Below are 10,161 nucleotides of genomic sequence, written 5' to 3' on the forward strand. Positions count from 1 at the left end.
AACACAATTTTAATAAACTCAAGTTTAACAAAGTAACATCCAAACACAGGTTTGTTTAACCAACTTATTTTCTACTTATAAACTCATACTTAACAAACTCGAGTTTAATAAACGTAAGCAAACCTGTGAGTCAAACACTCCTATAACGTTTAAATTATTATCGAGATTAGCCTTATGAGTCGTCAAGCTTGTTGTCACCCCATTTTCCTATACAGTAACTACCTTTATGCAGTCTTAATTTAATCTCTAGATTGACTAGCAAAGGAATATCGATCATAAAATCTCCTTTATGTCTTAGATAGCAATGTTCTTCCTCATAAAGTCTCACTATGTCTTAGATAGCAATGTTTTTACAATTTTCACAACAGTTATAAACTGTCATAAATTTACAAAAATCCGTAAATCAGTATTTTTTCTACCAAATTTGTGCCTTTACCGTTCGTAACAATTTATTTTTTTCCAGCATCTTTTACTATTCACAACTCTCATAGAAACCTAATTTTCTAGTAGAGATATTTCTTGGCTTAGTAGTTCTTTAAACCTCTTACACACCTTGTAGATTCGAGATAAAGTTTAAATAATTCTATAGAATTGATGACTTAAGTACACAACATAACAAAAATAAACTAAGGACATGTTTAATAACATTCATGTTTCTTGTTTCTCATTTCTCATTTCTCATTTGTTGTTTCTCATTTCTTCATTTTCAATAAAGAAAATAAAACTACACCTTTGGTAACTATTTCTTTTTATTGTTCTTTCCTTTTTATTAAAAAAAAAAAGATGTTGGTAACTATTTCTTGTTTCAGGTCCTCTAGAATTTTAGATTAGAAAAAATTAAAAGTTTTATATTAAATTTAAATTTTCAAATTAAATATAAATTTTTTTATGTCACTTTGTGATATTTATTATATATTTTAAAAAAATGATAATATAATATTTTTATCTATATTTTCTGAAAAAATGAAAATTAAAAACAAGAAGAAGAACAAAATTTTTGATTTCATTATTTTTAAAATTTTGACACAATTTTGAAATCATTTTTTAAAAATGAGAAATTAAAAACATGAATAATTACGAAACAATTATGTTTCTTAAAAACTAAAAACGAAAATAAAAAAAATAAAAAATAGGAATGTTACTGAACAACCCTTAGTGACTTTTCATCTCTTTCTCGAACTTTAAATAGTAATTCTAGCTAGCTATACTCACACACACTTCAATATGACTTCCAATGTTGGCTTTAGTTGAAGACCTCATGATATCTACCACGAAGAAATTTAGTTCAAAGTTATATGTATGAAATGGTTGATAGTTGTCCTACTTTAATGGTGAGTTTTGGAAACAAAAAAATAATAATAATAAATAAAGCATTTCTTATATTAAGTAGGCTTGAAAGAAGCCCTAATCAAGTATTTATATTAAAAATACTTTTGTCATAGAAAGTGTTGAGTTTGTAAGGTAATTGCAAACAAAGTCGTGACTAGGGAAGGAGGTGAACATGATATATAAGATAAGACAATTATCTTCATTGATTTGAGGCTTTTTGGGTGGAACAAAAAAAAGCGATGAGGACTATGCTAAAAGCGGACAATATCATACAATTGTAGAGATAGTGAGGTACTTTGGATACCGTTGTCTTTAACAAAAAGTACATTCCAAATCAAAATCATCACATAATGTTTAGAAGTGATTTACAAGTGCTTATAAAAAACCACTTAAAGTACTTTGCGAGAAAATACTTATAGAGTATTTTTGACCTAAATGCGTGTTAGAATACTTAAAAACAATTTTACGAGTGTAGAATCAAGTATCAAGATGATTTGTCTTTAAACATTTTTTTCACTAAAATGCTAATAATAATAAAAGTACTTTTATAAAAAATTACGTATTTCAAAAGCACTCCCAAACACGCTTTTATTTATTTAATTTTCGAGTTTTTAAATCATTTTTTATATCCAACTAGGACGCTATGAAAATTTTGAAAAATACCTTTAATGGGGTTAAAAGTGGTTTTTTACCCTTTCAGCAATTCATTGCAAGTTTGTCGTGGCACAATTTTGGCTGCTTTATTGATGTCTATAATGATTCAGAGAAAAAACCATCCAACTTTTTCAAAACTACACTATAAAAATTAAAGAAGGAAAACGATAAAGGAAACTACAGAAGAAAAATTAAGACAAAACTCCCAACTACTATATATTCTTCACGAAAGGAACAAAAAGCAGCCTTTTTTCTTTTTCCATCTAATTTTCTCATTTCTTTTTTTGCCTTAGCTGCTTCCTCCTCTCTTTCTTCTTAATAAAATATGCTGTCTATTTCTCTCAAAATTATGCACACAAAGATTCCTCCACTTTTCCAGCAAATCATGTTGGTCAACCAAGTTTGTCCGGTGGTCGCATCGTGTAATATAATTCATTGTTTAGGTGGGGTGAAGCCAAACAACCATAGATTAGCTTAGGCGTAATTCGATCATTATGGTAAAGATATTTATTATGTCAATATTTAGCTATACTTTCTATTCGTGGATTAAATTGAGTTGGGTTAAATTAGTTTTTTTAGACTCTAACTCAATTATTCAAGTTGTAAATTTATTCAACACTAACAACTCTTATTAAATAATGAACTCAACCTATGTACCCAATCATAAAATATTTGGGTATTCGAATTATTCGAATGACTCATTCAAAATATTATAGGACAAAAAAAAAATGGTAATATATAAATATTTTTTATATATTTTATAACATTGAATCAAGATCTATAACTCAATGTTTATTTATATGGTAAAAAATAAATTACACTCCCAAAATTTAAAAAGTTATTTTTAAAATTTGTGGGTGAATAAAATAAAATAAAATAAAACTATTCATATATAATTTTATGGTAAATGAAAAAATGGTTTAAAAATTAATAATGAGTTTGAGTTGGTTTGTATTTAACATCCAGAAAACTGCCAAATAAAAGGCGTCCCAAGCCGAAATATCACAAGTACCACCTCGTCCCGGACCGTCGCAAGGAAAACTATAACCAAAATCCTTTTTATCCGGCATTAATTTGGAACCACGTGCATCTAAAGCACCTTTTACTAAGATCAATGTAGTTGTATGTAAACCTAAAGCAATAGCATGATGAACCAAGAAGTCGCCGGGCCCTATTGTTAAGAATAGTGAATTACTATTCTCATTAACAGCATTTAACCAACCAGGCAACCATATGCTTCGACCCGCATTGAACGCCGGGCCGCTTGTTGAAGATAAAAGTACACAACACATCTCTGGTACATTTTTTAACTAAGTAATTGTTTAAACGCATTTTTATTTTATTATTATTTTTTTTCAAGTAAAAAGCACTTTTATTTGTTTGGCTGGCTATATATTTTCATAAAAATGCTTTTAATGCACTAATTTATTTGGTTGTTCTCTCGTTTCTCAGTTTTTTTTAGTAAACATGTAGAGTGGAGGATTAAACTTACAACCTCTTGGTTAGACAACGAAGATGTTTCCCTACAACGCGCCGCATTTTTTGGAATGTTGGAGAGCCGTTAGAGTATTGTTGGAAGCCATGTCGTTGTTCATCTCTATAAATAGAGACCCCCGCCTCCCATGTAAGATAGGCAAAACTATTCTCTCGAGTAAAAGATCGAGTGCTAACCCTATCTTCGACACATCTCATCCGAGCTTCGCAATTTTCGAGCTTTATCATTTTCACGATCAAACATAGAGTAAGATTTCCTTTCATCATATTTTCAAGCTTCGATTTGAATTGCATAACTCTGGCAACGATTTCTAATTATGAAATACCAGAGACTTGTCTTTCTTCATTCCCTCTTCTTTGAACGAAGAAATCATGGAGCTTCTTCAATGGCAGACGAGATCTAGGTTTTCGGTAGTCTGTTTCTAAGCTCAGCTGCAACTTGCAAGTTGACATTTTTTTTTTTGACAGAAACTTGCAAGTTGAGTTGACTTGGGGTCTGGATTGACCTACATTTTAAAAATAACATTTACTTTTTATAATTCAAAACCTAGAAAGATTCTTCTTTTTCCAAAATAAATAATAATAATAATAATAAATTAATAAAAAACAGTAAAAAAATTTATAGGAACCCCTTCCTAAGCACGAGCAAAGAAAGTAAATGCAAGGAAGTATTCATTTCATAACCTCATTTTCTAATAAAAAATCCCCTAGTAAAAATATATTTGGTTTTTGTATTTTATTGAAGGTATTTAGTCCCGAAACAATTTAGCTCTCGTAATTTTTTCAATGATTTAGTATATGAATTTTAATATGCAATGATTTAGATTTCATCGTGGGAAGGCTGTAGATTTTAAACCATAAATAATTCAAGTATATATAAAAATTAATATTATAGCTTATCAAATTAAATCCAACTTGAAGACATAAATTAGTCAATCATAATCTCTCACATGGCAATGGAGTCAAAGGCCAAAGAAGTCAAAACTCACACGAGGTCCACAGAAAACCTCTACAAAATAAATAAAGTTATTTGCCATTTGAGAGATTTAAAAGATCTAGGAAGCAGACAGAGTCACATTTTCAATTTTGATGAAAATAAATATCAATAAATTGTGCTGTAAACGTTCATGTTGATAGATATGTTTTTTAAAAAATATATTAATAAAAATTTATAAAAAATATTTAAATTAACCAATAAAAATACAAATTTTAAATAAGTTAAAACTACTGGATTCTTGTAGTGATATTATTTCTATACCGGTGATATTTTGTTGCTATTTTTTTAATATTTTGTCGAGTTTTATGATTATGAAAATGTTGATTCACTCCTTATATAAATGTTGAATCCATGAACATAATGTGAATGCCGATAGAAATGTAGATATGTTAGACAAAATTTTATTAATATCCGGTTGGATAAATTAAAGAATTCTCCAAAATTTGCATACTAAAATATCACAAAGATCTGAAAATTGTTTTAGTTTTGAAGTTTGAAAGTCTAAAAGAATTATTGATCGATTAAATCACAAGTTTTTATTCTCATAAACTCTGAAAATCTCTTTGATCCAAGGATAAACTAATTAGTCATTCAATCAAAGTTCATTAAAATTCATATTAACTATTTCACGAGATCTCGATTTTACGGACATGTCGATGGATATTTCGGAAAAAATAATGGAAATTGTGGAAATTGATGGAAATTTTTTTAATTAGCAAATAAAATTGAATTGTAGCTTAATTAGTCTATAATTGATCACCTTTAACCATTAAATGTAAGAATATGACCATTTTACTTATGAAAATATCGATGTCGATGGAAATATCGAAAAAAGATTTTTTCCTTTAATGAAGATTGATCGAAATTATTTGAATATGTAAAGTAAACTTTAATTGTAAACTTTTGACTACTTCTTTAGTGTTTTTTATAATAGGATTCATTTGGAGATGAGATAATTACCGACTTGGTTTCCAAACACATTTCTAAATTCTAATTAACTCGTACCTGTTTACTTTTTAGCTACCCCTCTTTTCAAATTTGAATTTACCCATTTTTCAAACACATTTTCAAATCAATCATCAATCCAACTTTTCAATCAAATTTAAAGAATTTTCAAACACTTCAACCTCGTGATTGTGTCATTTTTCCAAATTATCTACCAATGGGATCCATATGTGCTTCATATTCTACTCATTTGAGCAACTACCGTCAAAACTTTCAGTCTAGGATGACCGGGGAGAACTATTGTAATTTATATCAAAGTTATCAAGATAATGCACTAGATCCTTCAAGATCATCTTTTTGGTATTAATTAAGTTACCTATTCTACTTCATGTTTCACCACTATTTGTATATAATTAATATTTTATTTTTTAAAAACTCTAAGATTATTTCAATCTTTATATATGTCAATATTTCACATATATTGTTCAATTGTGTAAGTAAGGACTAGATTGGATTAGAAATTATCAATAAAGCAAATTCCAAATCTTATTAGTTATACTTAAAATTCGAATGTTTCATTGAACAGACTAAGATTACAATCATCGAGGTTGTGAGAAATTATAGACTGTAGTAGCATAGTAAGAAGATGATGAAAATAAAATAACGTTAAAGAAGAAGATGAGAAAAAAAAAGACATGTCGACATTTGAGTCGACATATCGACCTTTTATCGACATTTTGTCGACATTTCGACATGTCGATGACATGGGGGGAAAATTGTATGCATGTCGAGGCGACATGTCGACGTGTCTCTCGACATTTTGAACCTTGCCTATATCAAAAAATATTTGGTACTTACTGTTTGCTAAACTAACAATTTAGTCATCGAACTTTAGCTGGTAACAATTTAGTTTCTATTGTGAAATTTTAATCAAAATTAAGTATATCGATTTTTATCTTATATCGATTTAGTTTTTGTAGTTTACAAACACATTTGGTCATTTGTCAGTTTATCGATCTAAGTATATAAAAAATTTAACAAAATTTTGTACGATAGGGACTAAATCATACAAATTTAAAACTATTAGGACTAAATTGTTACATATCGTAGTTTGAGGACCAAATTGTTATTATTTTATAAATTTAAAATGATAAAAGGATTAAATCGTCAGAAGCCATTACAAGTGTTTTTTAACCAAATATAAAATGGGAGGGGTTTTGGAGTTTTAAGAAAATTATTGCAGTAAAATATTAAGCTATTGTTTGATGTTTAAGATGTGCGCTAATTATCACCAAAAGTCAACATGAAGTTGAAGATGAGAATTAAACTGCTACATCCTATGTAGTTTGTACTCTTATATATACATCTTCTTCATCCGCCATCGAAGCTCCCATGTTGGAGAAATTATGCAGATCCTTCCATCTTCATTAAGGGATCTATGGACCACATGGGAGCTTCCGGTGATGGTGATGCTCAGTTTGTTTCTCCAATTCATCCTCATTCCAATGGGGTCCAGGAGAAAATACACCTCCAACAACTCCCTCCAATGGCTTCTCTGGCTTGCTTGTTTATCCGCCGACTCCGTCGCCACCATTTCCCTCGGCATCCTCTCCAGCAGCGGTGGTGGCGGCGGCGATTCCCTGGAGCCGAGATTCGTGATTAGGGCCTTATGGGCGCCATTCTTTCTGCTCCACCTCGGCGGCCCGGACACCATCACCGCCTACTCGATGCAAGACAACGACCTTTGGCGCAGGAATCTCCTTGGCTTGCTCATCCAAGCTGGCTTTGCGTTTTACATCTTCATGCTCTCTCTACAACCTACAGCTCCGAATTTTGTAGCCATTCCTGTGTTTGTTGCTGGGATTATCAAGTACGGCGAGAGAACCTGGGTCTTGAGATCTGCTTCTACCAAACACTTGCATGAACAACAAGTTCCCATTAGATCCATGAATTTGAGTAGTACTATTCACAGGTTCAAATTCCCCATACGAATTCACATCCCCGAGCAATCGCCTCTCTTCAATGACCTTCGCCTGCTGCATATTGCTCGCTCCTTCTTCGAGAGAAACAAATTCGTGTTTGCAGACTTGCCTTTGAGCTCCAATGATCTAAAACAATCCCTTTACTACTTTGAAGATTTTGATTACGAAAGCGCTTTCAAAGTGGTCGAGCTTGAGCTTGGATTTATGTATGATTTACTCTACACCAAAGCCTCCATCTTCCATTCTCGCAGAGGTTCTCTCCTTCGTCTTGCTAGTTTCTCTTCCATTGTTGTTGCTACAATTGCATTTTGTACCAGCAACACGCGCAGGTATCCACAAGCTGATGTGTATTTGACGTTCATCTTGCTTTTGGAGCTCTGGGTCTCGAGATCTACTCGATTTTTTTGATTCTATGCTCGGATTGGTGCGTAATCTGGCTGACCCAAATCAATAATTTTCTTGCTCGTACCACCTTGAAAGCCATCTATGGCTTTGGATGGTCTGTTGGGAAGAGAAGATGGCCCAATTCTGTTCCGCAACACAATATAATAAGCCATTGCTTTGAAGATATAAATGGCAGAGACAGCAAGAAGTGGTTGAAAATTAGTTCTTACATCACCCAAATCACAAGTACTGCTTCTTCACAATCCATCTCTGATAAGATTAAAGAGAAACTGTTTAAATATTTCAAGGAAATGGTAAGTGATCGTAGATGCGATCTTGATCATCGGAGAGGTTTATCAACTCATATTCGAAGTCTTCTCCACTGGTGCATCGCCACCCATCTTCTCTATTATCATGATCATAAAAAAGCAGGTTTAGATTCTTCTCTTATGGAAGATGCGAGATTGATGTCGGATTTCATGGCCTATCTTTTAGAGTATCATCACTCGTTATTCTCAGATGGGACGAGTCGAGTATTAGTAGACACCATTGTTACTGACATCAAGGATTTTGTGCGTGGAAAGCAGCTCAGTTCAGTGGATGACATTTTTGACAGTATATGGGCGGAGTTGAACTCGAAGGATTATGACCCATGCAATGTTACAATGTCGGGAGTGGTCTCCAATTTCCTCCAAGGTTGCTCGTTGGCTAAAATGGTTCAGGAATTAGATGATATGTGGGATTATATCCTCAGTGAATGGGTGCAGATTCTGCTTGTAATTTCGTGTGAATGTAAACTGTACAATCACATTGAGATGCTTGGATGTGGCGGCAATCTGCTTACTCATGTTTGGCTTTTGGCACATCATTTTGGCTATGAATTAAAAGCTTATGATAGCAATACCAGGGATACGCCAGAAACAGAAATCTATAATTATCGCAATTGTTAAAACGTCTTGCAGAGTTCTTAGATCAAGTGAGGTTATTGCGCACCCGTACAAGCTTCTCTTGTATGGGATTGCATATTGTTTCAGCTGTAACCACCCAAATTAATATGGGCTACGTTTAGTTTTCTGCTAACGTTACAAGTTTTATGAAAAAGTTGATCACGAAGTATATTCAAATAGTTTACAATCGCTTTACAATGATTTCTCTCACTTTTTCCATGATACAATTGCTCCAGAAGACTAGACCTCTTTAAGTTCATATAACAAGAAAGAGGCATATGATCTCCAGTATAATTACAAAGAAAATATGTCTAAATTTGATAGATAACTTTTTTTTCTTTTTTTAATTAATTATTATTTAAAAAAAACTCCAATGACGGAGATTGGAATTCTCCAATACTCTTCGAGGTGATTAATTTTGTAATGACATTTGTGCCACTCATGATTGTTAATTCATGTTTTATCTTAAGAAGTGAATTAATAAGGTATGAGACATTTAAATTAAAATAAAAAAAAATTCTTTGGACCAAATAAAATAACAGGATAATTTGTGGCAAAATGTGGTAACAATTTTTTTAAACGGGTGTTGTAGGGTGCTAACACCTTGTACTAGTGGGGTGTACATAATCATAAAGCAAAAAGAAAATACAATAAACTAGGGCATATACTATACCCGTTACATTTCTCCAACTTGCCCTAAACTCGTAGTTTGTATTTATGTAAAAACAAATGTATATTCAATAAAGTTTTATTCATTCAATTTGTTGTTGAATTTATAGCATTGCATTGTCCAAAATCCAATAAACTAAACATCCAAGGTTATTATCATGTAACCGGAACAATATATCTATTTGGTGTATATTTGATATACTGGGTATATATTTGATATACCCCTGATATACTAGGTATATATTTGATATACCTCTGATATACAAGTGGATAATGCTCCGTGAATAACCTAAAGGGTCTATAGTATATGTATAAGGCTGGGTACCTTATCCTGACAACATTATGGATACGGTCTACTCTGTAAATGTTACAGACGACTCGATCCAGGTCGTTCGTGTGCAGACATGCGAGTGGAGGTATCATATACAATGAGTTTGTATAAGATCGGGCCGCGAAATAGCCAATCTTTAGATGTAACACCGTTGACTAACAGATTGCTATTTTTCAGGATGACTAGGCAACTCATTCTCAATCCTGAGTGAGTCATGGACTCCTACCCGTGAGGGCTCGTCATTTGATCTGTATGGGTGAGAGTGGCCCGAAACGTCGACTCAATATTCCTACTATTTTGAGGACGAGATCGAGTGGGGAGCTGAGAACATAACTTCACAAGATAGAATTCACTCATCCCCGACTTTACGAAGTAGATGAGTGTTTTCTTAAATGCTGACTCCGGGACTTGAACAAAGGGCCCCACCCT

The 10,161-nt window shown here is 32.3% G+C and overlaps 1 pseudogene; it reads left to right on the forward strand.

Annotated features, from left to right (window-relative positions):
* Positions 1–6,817: 6,817 nt before the first annotated feature.
* Positions 6,818–8,855, forward strand: LOC148210674 (uncharacterized; annotated as a pseudogene).
* Positions 8,856–10,161: the final 1,306 nt, after the last annotated feature.

Source organism: Momordica charantia (genome assembly GCF_013281855.1).
Source record: "Momordica charantia cultivar OHB3-1 chromosome 6 unlocalized genomic scaffold, Mcharantia_2.0 BLBB01000006.1, whole genome shotgun sequence".
Taxonomy (NCBI): Eukaryota; Viridiplantae; Streptophyta; class Magnoliopsida; order Cucurbitales; family Cucurbitaceae; genus Momordica; species Momordica charantia.